At 44.5% G+C, this 18,212-nt stretch overlaps 1 long non-coding RNA gene across 1 annotated transcript; it reads left to right on the plus strand.

The window, feature by feature from the left end:
* The first annotated feature begins 253 nt into the window (after window positions 1-253).
* Window positions 254-13,385, plus strand: LOC128830516 (uncharacterized). The gene is made up of 3 exons (XR_008443595.1): window positions 254-325; window positions 4,723-4,767; window positions 13,299-13,385. It is a non-coding gene; the product is annotated as an uncharacterized LOC128830516 (long non-coding RNA).
* Window positions 13,386-18,212: the final 4,827 nt, after the last annotated feature.

Here is an 18,212-nt window from a genome sequence, read left to right on the forward strand (position 1 = left end):
TTGGCCCTTCCTGCCCCCCCTTCCTACTCCCCATGGGGCACCAGGCCGCCCGGCTCCCCCTCCTCGTGGCACTGCCTGGCCCCCAAGGCAGTGACACTCCAGAGGTTTGTTTAATCCCGGTTGGGTTTTACACCTTGAACCGTCCCGCCCCCTTCTCTCCCGGCGGGACGGCTCCGCTCCCCAGGAACAAGCCTGAGGCCAGACCTGCTGCGCGGCGCCTCTGGGCCCAGGCAGAGCGGCGGCAGCAGGCGGCCCGGGAGGGGCCCGCCCGGCGACGGGGCCAGAGCGGGGACTGCCCGCCACGTCCTTCCTGCGCTGGAGCGGGGTGAGTGCGGGGGAGACGCGCCCCCGGGCAGGGCAGGGAGCTCCGAGCCCCTTGGCGGGGGCAGGCGGGGCAGAGGCACCTGTGTCGGGGCGGCCCGCGGGGGGCTGAGAGCGGCTCCGCTGCCAGTAACGTGGGGGGGGATTGTCGGCGCCCGGCCTCTGCGGTGCTCGCTGCGGTGCCCGCCCGGGGAGCTGCTGGGGACGGAGCGGGTGAGCCACGAGCCCCCAGCACTGCCCGGAGCGGGCCCTTTCCATAGCGCCAGCGCTTCGCAGAATCCCCGCGGTGGGGCTTGTAACGCAGGCGGCGGGAGAGCCCGCGGGCAGGGCTGGGCTTTGGGGGGTAGGTGGGGCCGAGCTGTGGGAGCCTGTCTCCCACTGGCACCATACGGAGCCCCGAGGCCGTGGCAAGGCGTGTGCAATCCTGAGATGGTTCCGTTTGGACCCGCCAGTAACTTCGCGGCGATGTGTGTCACGAATTTTGTTGGAGGAAACTGCAAATATTTGACTGGTGCATGGTAGGGTGGGTGTAGGGTGACCAGACAGCAAGTGTGAAAATTCAGGACAGAGGGTGGGGAGTAATAGGAGCCTATATAAGAAAAAGCCCCAAATATCGGGACTGTCCCTATAAAATCGGGACATCTGGTCACCCTAGGCGGGTGGCTGTTTCGCTCCCAGTAGGGGAGCTGTTTCGACCTGTGGTCCACGGACCCCTGGGAGTCTGCAGACTATGTCTAAGATTTCCAAAGGGGTCTGCCTCTCAAGTCAAAACTTTGTAGGGATCTGCAAAAGGGAAAAGGTTGAAAACTGCTCTAGTGCAATCAGTGGTGCAACTAGAAATCATTTCTTGCTGGTGCGCTATACTCATGGGAGGGAAGGGGGGTATGTGACCTCCCCATGTGACTCCTCCCCACCCCAGCCTGGGGCCCCTGCGCTCTCCCCGTCCCCTCCCCATGATCCACATTCATCCCACGTTACCTGGGGGCGGGCTCTGTCGTCCTCCCACTGCACCAGACACTTCTGCTGTACAGACCCCAGGCAGGAGGACTTAGGAGATGCAGCTGCGTGGAAGGGCTGGGGGCGGTACAGCCATGCTGGAAGGGCTCTCTGGACCTGCAGCTGGGAAAGGAGCAGAAGAATGTGGGGCTACCCCAGTCCTGCCCCCAGCCCTTCCAGGCAGCTGTGTCTCCTGAGTCCTCCTGCCTGGGGTCTGTACAGCAGCTGAGCTGGGGAGTGGGGCTGGGGGCGGTACAGCCAAGCCAGAGGTGCTGCTGGTGTTCTGCTTCTTTTGTCGCTCTGTTTCCAGGGAGAGCCCTGTACTGCAGGGCTATCCTGGGAACTGCAGCGGCGAAAGGAACAGAACGTGCAGCTCCTCCAGCAGGGTTGTTGTACCACCCATAGCCCTTCCACACAGCTGAGCCTTCCTGACTGGGGTCTGTACTGCAGCCCCACAGAGGACAGGGCTGAGGGGCCAGCTAGGGGTGGTACAGCAGTGGTGCTGGAGGAGCTGCCAGCGTGGGGATGCCCAGTGGCTCCATGTTCTGCTCCTTTCCCTGCTGCGGTTCTCGGGAGAGCCCTGCAGTTCAGAAATTGGTATCTGGCGCAGCGGGAGGACAGACCCCGCCCCCCTCTGCCCCTGGTAATGTGGGGGTTGGGGGAGGCAGCGGGGGCCAGGGGCAATGGGGGTAGGTGGGGGGAGAGGCAGTGGGGGGCTGGAGCCCGAAGCCCTGTGGCCAGAGACTGCCGCCCCACCACTCCAGGGCTGAAGCCCGAAGCCTGAGCCCCACCGCCCCTGGGAAGGTGGGGAACTCACCGGCTGCTTGGTCCTCCAACATTATTCCCCATGTGTCTCCACGGGGGGGCAGGGCCCAACCCCTGCTGACACCCCAGCAATCAACACCAAGGCGGTGCATCCAGGAGCAACAGGAATGGGAAGAGGCCGCTACTTTCTCTCCCCTCCCAACCCCCCATAACAGCCCAGGAGATTGTGGCTGCAAGAAAAGGCATGTGGCCATGGTGTCCGCATTTGAGAAACACTGCATCTAGACTTTCATATCCAGTCTTAAGGCTGGATATCTTAGGCCCCCAATCCTGTACTTCCCTCTGTTTTGGTTCAAAGGGGGCAGTCATGTGGAGGCAGTTACAGGGCTGGGGCCCTAAAAGGTATATTTTGCATGCAAGCTCACCTTGAAAACAGACACTATAAAGTATTTGATTTTTGAACTGCAGTTGACTTAAAAAAAAAATTAATATCCAACAGTTATCCCTACATAGTAGTTACTCAGTAGAAGCTTTTAGTTTCTGCTGCCAAATAGTCTGAAAGCTTTTGAACATCTGGGCACTGAAACATTGCATTAGTAATGGTTTAATAGTTTACATAAAGAATATATCATGAAGACTTTTCTAAACCTTTGTTTCTAAAGTGTTCGTACAATGCTTCCATAAGCACTGTATTGCTTTTTTTTATACAGGTTTAATTAATACCTTTATACCCCCTGCAGAGGGCAGAACTATCCTACATCTTTTGTCTTCATTCAACATTGCACTGTACTAGCTTTCAACTAATTGTATACACTTTGAACTCCTAGAATAACTTTCTTTTTAATAAATATTTCTTAAAATTCTTATTTTCTCATACCTTAATGTTGTTCAGCTGGTGGTACATAAGTCCAAGTCTCTTGCAAGTCATTTTGAGAAAATATTAAAACCAACATCAAAAGTTTTGACACATGAGCACATTGTATTGCAATTGTTTAGACTAGGCAGAGTGAGTTTTGTGTGCACAAACATATATAATATAAAAATTTGAGATGTAATCAAAACAATATCTTTGGTTTTCATAAACAGGTGATTCACAGCTATGGCTTTCTATAATTTTGTAAGTGGTATTGTACAAAACTGTTTCTCTAGCTTTAGTTTTCAAGTATAGAACATTGATATTTGAAATTGTTCTATAAAAACTTTCTTATGTACTTCCTTAAACTGGAGATGCCAAACACAGAATTCACATTGGAGTTACATCATAGCATTATTATGGCGTAGAATACATTTCAAATAGCTTTTTGTGAGTTTCCTTCTCTACTGGTAGTTGTGCTTGGATTTTTAGTGGGGAGAGTATTTACTGGGGTAAAAAAATCAAATATTTTTGGGGTGAGGGTGGGGGCAGGGACTAAATCATATGATCATGTTACCTAAGAATTTGTCTCTGTTTTGATTTCCATTAAGAACAAAGGAGCAGGGGGAAATTGGAAGTAGTTTACGCCACTATGGCATGTGGGTGTCTTTAAAACTATATTTACTGATAAGTCTACAACTTAATTTTTCCTAGTTAATACGAAATTATAATAAAATTTGGAATAATTTATTAGTTTATATACAAAAGCCATCCAAAATGCTAGGAGGATAAATACAAAAAATGAACAACACTTACCGGTCACATCAAACTAAGTGAACTCAATCCTAAAATGAATTCAGTTCACCGTAAGCATCCTTTAGACCAAAGCTCATGGCCTAAATTTTCAGAAATGATCAATAAATTTAGGTGCTTTGTGTGGGTTTTTTGGGGGGAAGCCCAACTTGACAAGTCTTTTTAAGGAGCCTTATTTTCAGAGGGCCAATTCACAAAACGTTCTGAAAATCAGTGTCCCTTTAAAATGTCTCTGCTTGGGCACCAGAAATCACTAGTCACTTTTGAAATGGCTCAACGGGGAAAGTGATTTCCAGAGCCGAGGGCCCTCCATCAAGAACATCCTTCTAGTCACTAAAGCATAGTCATATTCAAGTGTAAGGACAGTGAGCAAAAGTAACCCGCCATTCAGATATCCCAGACCTTTCCTAGTCAGGCTCCAGATATATAGGGACAGTGCTCCTGATTACTTTGGTAGACAAATTTTGAATTCTGGGATTGTAGCTCTATAATACTAGCTTTTGAGGGTACAGATTCCAACAAAATGACTTGATCTTTCCAACATTATTTAAAAAGGTACACTAGTATACAACATGTGATGGGTTTTACTTGTGAAAAATGTCAGATCAGTTGCTATCAGAAAAAAAAATCTTCAGAATGCAGTACCCAAAAAATGCTTCGGAGAGTATTGAATCCTAATTATATTATGTTAGCAATTATTGCTATCTGACTAATCATATTTGGTCATGTCATAAAAATCAGTACAGCTACATGCTTCAGAGCTACTTCTAATCACCTAATTGTAACTTCATAACACTAACAAAATCTAACACCAAGAGAAACAAATAGGGGGGGAGGGGCTAGTTTAGGGATTTAGTTTCTGAATCCTTTTAATATTTTCTATTTGTATAGGTTCTTATAGTGCCTGTCAGTTGAATCTGAGCATCTCCTAAGAATTAAAAAGAAATTCATTCTCTCTCTCTCTCCCTTTCCAGCAGAATTGCGTTTGTGTGAGAGATAAAGGACTTCTTGCAGGAAAGGTAAGATGGAGATGAGCTTTTCATCTGGTTCTGAATGGTGTGAGTTCTGTGATCATTCATATTTCTTGCAGACATGAGTTTCTTGGTTTTGGTATAGCTCCAGAAAAGTTGTACCCTATGTTATGCCATTTCCTATTTCCAGTGGAATGTACTGTCAAGAGAGAACATGGTCATGAAGAGGGGTGATCTCTCCAACAGCTGGGGTAAATCACATAAAGGACTTTAAATATCAAGAATGAGACTTTAATTCCTTACTCGGTCATGATCCAGAGCAGAGAACTAGGATGACACATTCTTGGTGACCTGTTCCACTAAGCATATGGGCTGCTATCCCATAATAATGCACTTGGCTCACAGTGAGAGGAAGGACAAGAGCCATTTTCAGATATTTCTGTTCAGGACATTTCTCTTTACAGCATCTTTTGGGACAGGAGGATATTAGTTGATCAGTGGTATCAAATGCTGTAAAGGGGTCCAGAAGGATGGGCAGAGAAAAGATATATTTCCTCTGCCTGTGAACAGGAGAATATAATTTATCAGAGCCACAAGCTGTTGCTCTGGATGTTGTGCTGTGTCCTGGCCTGGAGCCTGACTGGAAGGGATCTAGGATACTGGCAAATGAGTGGCACGGAGACTCCCCCTCCCCCCAGCTTATTGATTAGCTTGCTTAGAAAAAGCAAGAGTGGTAATTCGTGAGGTCTTAAGCCTCAGTGCTGGTTTCTTTAATACTGGTTAGACTATTTCATCTTTCAGAGTTGGTCAATATCTACCAAAGAAGATGTTGACAATATCTGTAAGTGGGGGTCCCAGATGTGTATGTGCGTACACTCTCTCTTTCATATAAAACCAGCCAGGAGATGTTCATAATGTAGGGTTGGAGGGAGTGGGGAGAGAAAATAAGCAACTGCAGCCATAAAGGAAAAATATTCAGTTGTTTTCAAAGAATAGTTCCTAACTCTGTGTGTGTTTAAAAGCATTTTCTTTCTTTCCTAGACTTTTTCCTCCTCTCATTAGACTGGCTTCAGCTTTCAATTGTTTATCAACTTTGCCCAGCCGCTTCTTAATATTCACTTCTTATTAAAGTAAAGCAGAAGGTAATGGTTCCAGTTGAGTATAGGAAAAGTAGTAGTTTAAAAGCAAGCGCACATGCATGTTTTGCCACAATATAAGTTTAATTTTAAAACTTTTTTTGTTGTTGTTGTTCATTCTATCTTGTTTTCACTTGAATATGGCTTTCATTTAGTCTTCATCTAGCACTGTGCTGGCTTTTAACTGTCACTTCTATTTCTTTAAAAAAAAATCTAAGCAGAGTGCTGCCTTGCTATTCTGTTTATTGGAAGAAAAGCAGAATATTTCCATTAAGTAGGTTGAATAAAAGTAAAGTAATAGATGATAATTGACACAAACAGATTCAGAGAAGTGAGACTGACAAACTGAGGGAAAGAGTAACTATTTTTTTTCCCTTCCTACTAATAGTTCAGGAATATTGGATTAGTCACATGGGATCAGAGCTGTAGTCTATCTAGATCAGTATGCTGCCTCTGACAGGGTCTAGAACCAGATGCCTCAGGAAGGTGCAAGGAATTTCAGAGTGGATAATTGTATGATAACCAGTCCAGAAAGTATCAGAGGGGTAGCCCTGTTAGTCTGAATCTGTAAAAATCAACAGGTGCCACAGGACCCTCTGTTGCTCAGTCCAGAAAGAACTTTCTTTCTAACTCCTGTTAGGTGGAGGTTTGCTTACCCTATCAAAAACAAGAGGGTTTATATACTTTTTTTTTTAAATAAAAAGTGTTTTAATTAACCCTATACATTACTATTTCTCTTTTGAATCCTACTAAGCAGTAGGCCACAATGGAACACTGTCTGGTGACAAGTTAATTATGTGGTATGTAAACAAATCTCTTTGGCCTGTTTTTTAAATTTACTGCCGTTGTATTTTGGCAGAGAAAATAAAAACATCTGATTTACGTTCTCTGTACCATTTATTATTTCTATATCTCTAGCATGACCCCTCTTGCATCTCTTTTCACTTTGGTCTTTTTCTTGCCAGATGACTGGGATCAAGGACATAAATGTCAAACTTGATTTTAAAATAGTCTTGGAGAGACCATCTTTTAATCTGAAATTTAATATCTTAGAGATTGTCAGAAGTAACTAGCAATTGAGACATGCATCATCTTGATGCTCATATTGCTGATGCTCATAGCATTAGTTTGCAGTGTTAGGGAAAATAGACACTGTATATTTGGTGCTATACAGCCCCGGGTTTGGAGAAGCACAAGGGCTGCCATAAGTACGCAAAACCCAGGAGGAAGTGGCAAGTAAAATATTCTAGTAGGCATGGAAAGTAAGAGAAATAAATTGAGTAATGTGAAGAGGAAAACAAAAGATATGCTATAGTGAAATAGATGTGAAGGTTGACAATTATTAGTCTTGAAAGATTACAGATAGAGACAAATCTATGGGGGCAAAGGACACAAGAGAAAAGCAACTTAAAAATAGGGCGGAGGCAGGGTCTCAGACCTACAATTCCCTTAAATGTACCTATGTTTTAGGTATTGCATATAAATGATGCCTATTTAAAAATGAGTTAAAGGATAAAGAGCACCATCCTCCATTATGGAACACCAGCTTTTAAAAATGAAAATACTTTTATTCACGGTCTGCTGTATTAACTGACACTGCATTAGATAGAAGAGCGCGGTTGGATGTTAGCTGTCTGAGATCTTCAAGGCTGTGTCTTGTGAAGAACAGATTTCTTTGAAACAGGAAAAAGAGTACAATCTCTCCACTACCTCAAAACGAATGGACTCGATTATGGTCAGGGAGCATATCTAGGAGTAGAACCCAATAATGCTGATACCCAGTCTTCTGCTCTAACTGCTAGACAACAATTCCTGTTTAAATTGTAGACTGACGTGATTATTAAAACTTGGTAGGTTTATGGTGATCCATATAAAGTTTCACAAAATTATTTCAAAACACCTTTGCATTTTACCTGCATTTCACCAAAATTATTTAGAAACCTTAAATTAAAGAGCAAAGAATGTGACTGCAGAGCTCCATTGAAGTAAATGGAATTACAGCAAAAGAGATGTTTTTGGCCCTAACATTTCTTATTTTGTATTCATTAGAAAGATTGGAATACCATTATTTCCACAGTATAATGCATAATTTGATGTTGGAGGATGCATTTTCAAATGATATACTAATTACTACTGAAATACTGTTGTGTATATTGCATCCCTTGTGACATGTCCTTGATCAGATTTATTACTGGGTTCAGCAATAAAATCTTTGCATATTTTTAGTAATCTTTCTGTATTGGTAGGGTGATTTTCATACATGCGTGTTTTGAGTAATTGAGTTCACAAGGAGGTCGTTATACAGCATATAAACTTGCTGGACAACCACGGCCTACTCTTTGACTGGCTGGTGCAGTAAAGTTTGAGTACTTTTACTCTTCTGTGCCCTTCTGTTAGGCTTTGCAGTAAGCTAAGACTGAACTGGTAAGATATATTGCATTTCATGTATTCTGTTGCAAATTGGACCTAAATTCTGCAGCAAAGCCCTTGGAATCTATGGCATTCTGGTGCAGCAGACTAGAAATTCTTTGGCAGCTTGTTCTAAAATGTAAAAATGAAGTGTATAATCAATTGCATATGAAAATGAATAATGTACCGTATATACTCGTTCATAAGCTGAATTTTTTAGTAAAAAAGGGAAGCATCAGAGAAGGGGATCGGCTTATGAATGGGAGGGAGAGGTGGGACACAGCCCCTCCCCCTGAGGGGGCAAGGAGAGACAGCACAGCCAGCGGAGCCAGAAGTTTCTCCGCTTCTGGCTACGCTGCTCTCTTTCTCCCCCCAGCCTCCGAAGCAGCTGCACCTCTGGGGCTGGGAGGCTGCAGCCACACTGCCCAGCCCCGCCTGCCAGAGCAGGCTGTGGCCAGGGCCGGCTTCAGGCACCAGCCGAGCAAGCTGGTGCTTGGGGTGGCAGCTTGTAGGAGGGGGCATTCCGCCCAATCCTGTAGGGGGCGGCGGCGTGGAGGACGGGAGCGCCCTGCAGCAAGCCCGGCAGGGCAGCCCACATCCTTCCCTCCCCGCCGACCGGAGCGGAGCCCTCCCGGCAGGCGGCATGGCAGGAGGGGCCGCGTGGCAGCGCCCCGCTGAAGCCCTGGCCGCCCCCCTTCTCTCTCTCCCTCCCCCCTGCTAGCCGGGGAACATCTGCAGGGCAGGGAGTCCCCTTGTACCCTGGCTCCGGCCACGCCACAGGTTTTTTTTTTTTTTTTTTTTTTATTGCTTGGGGTGGCCAGAAAGCTGTCTGGCCTGCCAGAGCAGGCTGCAGCTGCGCCGCCCAGCCTGCTAGAGAAGCTCCGGCCAGGCCAGAGACATCCTCCTCTGGCCCACCCCAGATAAGGTGGGAAGGGATGGGATGGGGAGAGTGTGGGGGTCCTGGGCTAGGGGTGGGGTCATGTGGGGGGTGATCACAGGGGTTACTCCTTTGACCCCCCAGCTTCTCTCCCACCTCCAAAATTTCCCAACCAGTTGCTATCCTGGCACGTCAGGGTAAGCCACTGGTGGGCCGGGACACTTTGTTTACTTAGGTTTACCTCCATGCCTGCTGACGCTTGAGGTAAACAAACCGTCACGGCCCGCCAGAGGCTTATCCTGATGGCCCGGGAGCCAAAGTTTGCTGACCCCTGAATGATAGGGTTGGCTTATGAATGGGTCATAAAAAAATTCAATTTTTACTGAGCCATCACGGGGGCCTGGGTGGGTTATAAACGAACTGGCTTATGGTTGAGTATATATACTAATCAGTATACTCCCCACTGCCATTTAGTTTATATCTAATTCAATTTATACTCTTCCCACGTCTTCAGTTTCTAATATGCCACATACTTTTATATTGACAATGCATAACTACATTGTTGACGTTTTTGTTGGGTGGAGGGAGGGGAAAGCTGGAGAGCCTCACAACTGAGTAAGGGAACAATTTATCTAGGGTTGTGGTGGATTCTCCATCACTAGCAATTTTTAAATCAAGATAGGCTCTGGGCATTATTTTGAGGAAGCTCTCTGGCCTGAGTTGTACTGGAAGTGAGATTAGATGATCACAATGATCCCTTTTGGCCTTCAAATCTATACATCTATGAATTGGCACCTTTTGGCAACCAGGAGGTGTTGGAGGCAGTGTTGAATTATGGGATAAACATTTTAGCTAGATATTTTTGTGAAAAATCTGTGACATAATAAACAATGACAATAAGATTGTCATGATTTGGTTTGAACTAACTGTTATGAACTGGGCAGTTCATACCTTTCCGACTGTCTCCAGAATTGGGAAGACCATATGGCATTGCTTTGTACTTGGTTCATGTTTAGTATCTTTACAATTATGAGGGCAAGGAGCATGTATTGATTTTAAATAACTTGGATTCTGGAGCAGTTCAGTAAGGAAGGAGTGAATTCTATGAACAATTCCACAGCCACCAGATAAACAGTATGTGCACTCTAAACTTGCCATGAAACTAATTTACACTTTCCATCACAGAAGTGTACTAGTGCTTTTCTACAGGACTTTAGCTACACATTCAAATATCTCCAAGTTTGCACTTTGGGTGTTTCTCATGCTAGAATCAATGCATGGACAGCTAATCAAGTAATCTAACTGGATTATATCAGTTGTTACAACTACAAATGATGAACAGATGTGAGTGAATCATACAGTTTCAGGAGCTTGCAGGCCTGTACTTCTCGGACACTTGAATTATTTTTAATGGTATGGAGAATGTGAGACTTCTGTATTTATTAATATTATGTGCATCATTGTACTTACTGTTAATCTGCTTGATTGCATAGAGTTAAATCAAAGGAGGTTGGTGGGGGGGAAACAAACAGGAAATGAAACGATGGCAGAGATAAGATGCCTTCAGAGAGAATACTAGGGTTCCTTAAGGGAACACTTGGAGGAGCTATTAATTGTGACATGCCCACCCACCTAGTTCCAGCTAGGGTAGCAGGTTTATTTTCCCTAGGACCAGGTTATTGGGATCAAAATGACACAAAACCATTAAAGACTCCCTCTTAGAGAGGAAGGAGGGGGGTGAGCAGGAACTCTGGAGGGCTGTGGCTGGAGGTGCATCTCTGACAGAGGGCAGCAGAGAGAATGCTGCAAGGTCTGTCTTTCTCTCTGTGGCCAGGAGTAAAGGTGTATAGGCTGAGTGGAACTTGCCTAATCTTGCAAGGGGACGGAAAATAAAGTTTAGGTAAGTTTCAGATGTGTTGGCCGTCTTTTGTTTTAACCACTTTCTCTGAGTACTATCACTGTTTCTGTTGACTAATAAATAAGACTTTGTTTTGATAAGGCTGGCTTGTCACTGTAAACATTTTCTGGTTACAGAGTTCCCTGCAGAGAGCACTCCTGCATGGAGCAAAGACAAAGTGGCTCTGCTAGAAGAGTCACTGTGAGAAATGGGTGCTGAAGCCTAGGGGGACCCAGTTAAAGAGTGGAAGAGTCAGGGGACTCCTCCGTGAATGAAGTGGAGGCCCAGAACCTAACATTAGGAAGGTGTACTTACAAGAGACTGCAGAGGGGGTTCAAGGCATGGCACACTCTGTGCGCCGTGATAGATGATACAACTATCCTAAATTAGATGGATTCTGTGCCTGCTACAAGAAATCTGCAGTTCGCATGTTTGTGGCAAGTTTAAATAAGATTAGCGTAATGATACTATCTAGTTGAGACTCATTCACTTGTAGAAGTCTTTGAAATAGATTTGAGGAGATTTTTGTCTAACAGCAATTTTTATGAAGGTTGCCTAGCATGAAGACTCTTTTAATGAAATTTAATGAAACTGGTTTTGTTTAATGATTTTCAGATTATGAAGTTGACTTGCTGTGCTTCACCATTATTGATTTCTGTTTCTTGCCTCTTCTGTAGACCATCATATTTAAAAAAAAAACTGGATCACTTAATACATAAGTCTCCATTTAAATAATTACTATCCTCACCAATAACTGAAGTAACTTCTAAGCCCTAGATACCAGAAAATGGTGCAGAGACAAGTTTCAGAGTACTGTAAACTAAAGCTTGTGACTTTTGTGTGTCACAAGTAAGTGTTTTTTTTTTATCAGAACTTGAATTATTAAACTAAAGCTAGGCTTTTTGATAAATTTTAATGCCACAGTCTCATGAACATGCAGAATTATGGTTTTTGCTATACTCTGATCAGGGAACTTGTTATGGTCCATTGGATTGCTGATGCAAAATATAAAAGGGATTTGCACAACTGGTGAAGTTGGTTAGGTAAAAAGAAAATCCACTTTCGAAAGCCTGCTTTAATTTTATTCAGAGGTAGATGTCTGGATTTCATTACAGCATTCGATACCCATCTCATATAATACTACTTGTAAAAATAATTTACATTGGTTTGAATACGAAGATTGTTACATGGATTGAAAACTATGAAGAAGTGTAAACTGTTGGTAATGCTGAGATTTTGTTGATGTTTTTGCGTCCACAGATTGGTTTGGATGTTCAAATGTATAACTCTTAAAAATAACTAATTGTAATGTATCCAGGATATGTTGCAGGGATGCTGTGTGTTAATTAACTTATTTATTGTAATCAGGAAAAAGGGGTAAACTGCCTGTTAAATTTGCAGGTGATACTAAATTAGGAGATGTTGTAAATACTAGATATGAGTAAGGAGAGAAGAACAATACATAGAAACTAGGCTGGTTAGAAATAGGTTTTTTCAAGCTCAGGGGATACAGCAAATAACATAAATAGTGCAAATAAAGGTAAAAAGTAATGTTTTTTTTAACAACACCCCCACTTTTTTTTTAAAAAAAAAAAGGAATTTTACCTAGTCTTCTCTGCTAGCATTAAGCCATTCAGGGATTTTTTGTTTTGTTTTTTATGTGAGGTGTTTGCAATCTTTTTTTCTTTTTCTTTTTCTTCCCCCACTACACATTTGAAACTGTCTCCATGTATCCTTGTTTGCTTGCTTCCTCACTTTACCCATTTTTCCATCGCAGGCTTTTGTTAACCTCAGAGCTGAGTTAAATCCTTTTATCCCCATAATATCTACTCCCAAAAACATTATCTTAACCAGCAGTTCACAGGGTGCAAATTTCCAAGAGATGATTTTGTTTGCTCCAAGCGAACAGCTAACTGTCAAAACAGTCAGTAAAGAGCCAGTGTGTCCATGTTAGAATCTGTAGCAATGGGATTGTTGAAAGCAATGCTTTGCCAACTCCATTTCATTTCTGGTCAGTATATGTGGGGTGAGGATTCCCCCCTCAATATTTGTGAAGAAGATGGCCACCCCAATTTTTTTTTTAAACTGGAGAGGTTTCCATGGCTTATTTGGCAGTACTACAGTCTGTCTTAGAGACTGGGTAGAGAATTGAAAGGTTAAGTGGAGAGTAGGAGTGTACACTTTGAGTACAGCTCAGTGCTATGTTGACCTCTTCCAGAAAGGTGCTTATGATTTTGTCTTTCACTCTTCTTTGCGCCAGGATGTCTCTTATGAGGTCACAAGACAAAGGGAAGCTCTTCACAGAACTGGACTAAAAAGTGATCGATTAGAGAGGACAGTGTATACAAATCTCGTCGAATTTCAGGGAGAATGAACAGCCCTTTGGAACCAGGTAATAAGGAAGGTGGATCAAGGGTGAACTAACAGTACTGCAGTAACTGTCTACAGTGACAAGCAAAAGATGGGGAACAGAGAGAGAGTTAAGAGATTCATCTCCTTCCTCCAACTCCTATCATCCTCCTTGGAAAATGAATCTCCTTAGCAGACAGATTAAGCCATCTGTCAATTCACCTGGCAGAGTGGGGCCCTCTATTCTGAAGTGCGGGCTTTTTATGGAGAAATGGGATGGCTTGAAATTCCTTACTGATGTGAACAACTTTTGTTGTTCTGCAGTAGACACTGGATGAAAATGACTCTATCTGGATGACTTCTATGTATCCTTCACCCAGTGGCTTTTTTTCCTCACGTGCTTTTAATGTACAAATCTTCTCAGAATTCAAACTGAATAGAATACTGGCAGTCAGCGTCCATTACATTCAATCTTAATTTGTAAACTCAAATATAGTCCAGTTTATTATCCCCAGACTGTATTGGCTTAAAACAAATACAAGGAAGTTCTTCTTCACACAGTGCACAGTCAACTTGTGGAACTCCTTACCTGAGGAGGTTGTGAAGGCTAGGACTAGAACAGCATTTAAAAGAGAACTGGATAAATTCATGGTGGTTAAGTCCATTAATGGCTATTAGCCAGGATGGGTAAGGAATGGTGTCCCTAGCCTCTGTCTGTCAGAGGATGGAGATGGATGGCAGGAGAGAGATCACTTGATCATTGCTTGTTGGTACACTCCTTCTGGGGCACCTGGCATTGGCCACTGTCGGAAGACAGGATACTGGGCTAGATGGACCTTTGGTCTGACCCGGTACGGCCGTTCTTATGTTCTTATGGCTCTGCACTGCTAACAAGCCTATGGAAAAAAATTGATCTTGTAATTAAAGACTGTATCATAATGCAGACAAACAAGGTGAGTGAAATAAGGTTGCACAGGTAACATTAATTCTGGCATTTTCTGATTTTTCAGTGCTTGACTTTGCAACCTGAATAATGTTCTTTTCACATAGTGCATGTGTGTAATGTATAAGTACATTCTTCGCTCTTTGTGGCAGGCACAGTCTTTTCATTATGGATATACAGTGCTGAGCTGGATGGACCTTCAAACCTTGGTTATGGCTTCTGGGTGCCATCACTGTACAAATAATACTTGGTCAGCCTGCCAGATTTTCCAGGAACAATTGTTTATACACTTGTGGGTGAGCTCTATGGTAACTTAATTCTCTGAATGTGCTGGATGCATCATGTGCTTCCTTGTCATTTCTCTGTGAAGGAATTGCTTTACAACTACTGTTACTGAATCTGTAAAGTTGAAGAGAGTATAGTTACACATGTTCAGAATCTAAGCTATTTATGCGCATGATGCTGGTATCACATTTGCAAATTCAGTTTTATGACATGGAGGTGAGTATCTGTGAGGCAAACCCACAGCCAAACCAGAGCTGCTAGCTCAGCTGCCCTTCCAACAGATACTCCGTGAGCCAGGGTTGCCAACTTTCTAACTGCACAAAATCAAACACCCCTGCCCCCACCCCATGTCCCATCCCTTCTCCAAGGCCCCATTCCCTGCTCACTCCATGCCCCCCCTCTGTCACTCACTCTTCCCCCACCTCACTCACTTTCACCAGGATGGTGTAGGAGATGGTATGGGCTCTGGGCTGGGGATGCAGGCTCAGGGATGAGGGTTTTGGGGTGCAGGAGGAGGCTCTGGGCTGGGGTCAAGGGGTTTGGAGTGCAGGGGTGGGTGGGCTCTGGGTGTGGGACTGGGGATGAGGGGTTTGGGGTGCAGGAGGGGACTCAGGCAGGGAGTTGGAGTGTGGCACCTTCCTGCCTCAAGGAACTCAATAGGTGCTCTTCCAACAGTGAGTCGTCACTCAAGCATGTGGCAACAACTCGACTGCACTGTCTTACCTTTCTCACCACAGCCTATCCTTGAGCAGACCCTAGGTCAGGTATTTCCCAACCCCACCAGAGCTGCAGATCAGTCTGCAACAGCAGTACATGGCTGGAACCCTCCAGCTGCCTTGCAGTTTATCAGACTCTCGAGATGCCCAGCCTGCTCTTGACCTTGTTCCTGTTCCTGCCCCAGTCTTGCCTGAGCTCTGTTCCAGTCATGACCTTGTCCTACACTGATCTTGCTCCAGCCCTGTTACTGACCTGCTCCAGTCTTGCCTCCATTTCCTGACTCTCCCTGGACCATTGGACTCTGACCCAGCTTCGACCTCTGGCCTGTATGTGGACCCCAGCTATGCTACTGACTTGGCTTGTTCCTGGACTCTGACTGCCCTGCTTTGACCCCTGGCTTTCACCCAGACTCCAGCTATGGTACGGATTCTGTTCTTGGTTCTGACCGCAGCCTGTCCTCCAATCTCAATTCGAGAGCCACCCTTGGCCCAGTCACAACCCCATGTGCAACTTCACCTCCACTCCAACCACTAGGCCTGATTTCAGGACGCAGTGCCTGACAATATCTGAGTTATGATAGAGAGACAGCTTGTACATTTTTGTTTGTTTTGTTTTTGTTTTTCCTTTGGCCCCTAAAGTATTGATTGAATTTTGTTATCAGACTACAGTGTTTATTCTGTAATTTTTAATTAATGTGCAAAATCAACAATATCCCTAAAGATATGCCTTAAAATGACTGAATTATAGATCTAGCTTATCCTAATTATGTATAATACTGGCTAAGTCTGTATTTACTCAGGCTAATGTAGTTCATAGCTATTCATGATTATTTTTTTTAAGTGGGCTTAAATATAAAGAAGAAAATACTACAACACACTACCATAGTATTTAAATTGTGACAAAAGTTAGTAAAACAAGGACATGAAAATCTAAAAGTAAGTCTTCTGTAACTCTTTCCTTTTCTGAGTTTCTCCAAAAGGTGCAGGATGATATTTAATTGTATACATTATGTGGGCATGATCTTCTGGGACTGTGCATAGAAGGCTGTACATTTGTGCACCTAGCCAACCTACCTAGAAGAAATTCCAGAATGGGTCCCAGTTCACTTAATATGAGCAATGGAAAAGTTACAATCTATGTATCATCACTGTATCTGAAGTTATGAATATTTACTCTGCATTTGTATCTCAAACATAGGTTTTGTTCTTGGGTGACACTCACAAGGTAGATTTACATCCAGTCTAGCCAGCCCAGTGTTGATGGACCATTCAGGTGTGGATGGGCCATTAAGAGGAATCAACTCTCCAGGAAGCCTCCCTGAGGGTGCCTCAGACAGTGTGGAGCCAATGGCTACCCCTATGATTCAGCAAGACATGTGATGTGGACATGTGACCTAAAACTCTCTTTGCCAGTAACTTTCTTCTTTGAGGAGTGTCCCTGTGAGTACTCCAATTTAGGTGTCTTGGTGCCTGTGCTTCTAGTCAGAGACTTGTGGTAGCAATGTTGGCCGTGCACGCGCGGCAGCCGTTTCACGCCGCTCCGAGCGGCTACCTCATGCACGCAGCCAACCATAATCCAGCATTGGAGAAAGGAGATTGGCTCTCGGCCCTCGACCTACAGGACGCTTATTTTCACGTCACTATCCACCTGGCACACAGGGATCCCTATGATTCACTCTGGGCAACCTACACTACTAATCCAAGGTGCTTCCCTTCAGCCTCTCTACGGCTCCAAGGGTTTTTTCCCAAAGTACTGACCATTGCAGCAGCACATCTTTGCAAGCAGGGTGTGACCATATTCCCCTATCTAAATGACTGCCTGCTAAAAGCACTGACATACAACAAGGCAGTCCTCACCACTCTAACCCTATTTACAAACCTAGGGTTACAAACCAACCTACAGAAAATCACCCTGACCCCAACCAAACAACTAGACTTTATAGGGGCACACCTTGACTGTGTCACAGCATCAGCACTGCTACCCCAACAATGGTTTCTTGCCTTAACAAACCTAATCACAACAGTAAGACACAGACCATAAACGTCCACCAGAATGTGCCTACAACTTCTTGGATGCATGTCGGCTACCATGTTTGTCGTGAAACATGCCAAGCTGGATATGCGATGTCTGCAAACCTGGCTATGCACTGTATACATTCCTCACAGACACTCAATCAACAGATGGCTTACAGTGCCCAGCAGAGTGAAAGACTCGCTCACATGGTGGACAAAACAAATAAATGTCTGCTCAGGGGTTCTCTTTGGAAGGGAACCCCTATCAGTCACTATCACCACAGATGCCTCTCTGGTAGGATGGGGGGAGGAGCACACTTGGCCCACAACACCATCCAGGGCTGATGCTCCTGAGGGGAGTCAAATCTCCACATAAATCTGCTGGAGCTCCAAGCAGTTTGAAATTCCTGCCAACACTTTCTCCCCCTGATCCACAACAAAACCAGTTTCAAGTGGACAAGTTGGCGACTGTTTTATAAAAATTGCCAAGGCGGGGCCCGATCTTACCTGCTCTGCACAGAAGCAGTCTGCCTCTGGCAATGGTGCATCTCCATCACGGCATCTTACCTACCTGGAAACCAGAATGCCACAGAAGATGACCTCAGCAGGAACATCTCATGATGCACAAGTAGGATCTAGACCCACAAATTCTGCAAACTATATTCCAACAATGGGGATTCTCCTCAATAGACCTTTTCATCATGATCCACAATGCCAAATGCCCACGATACTGCTCCCTAGCGGGACTGGGACACAACTCTTTTGGAGACATCTTCCTCATGAAATGGGAGGCCCCACTCCTGTACACCTTTTCTTCTCTCCCCTCTTCCCCCCCTCCAGTGTCCCTGTTGAGTTGTGTCCTGCACAA

The sequence above is a fragment of the Malaclemys terrapin genome, chromosome 1, assembly GCF_027887155.1.
Source record: "Malaclemys terrapin pileata isolate rMalTer1 chromosome 1, rMalTer1.hap1, whole genome shotgun sequence".
Lineage (NCBI taxonomy): Eukaryota > Metazoa > Chordata > Testudines > Emydidae > Malaclemys > Malaclemys terrapin.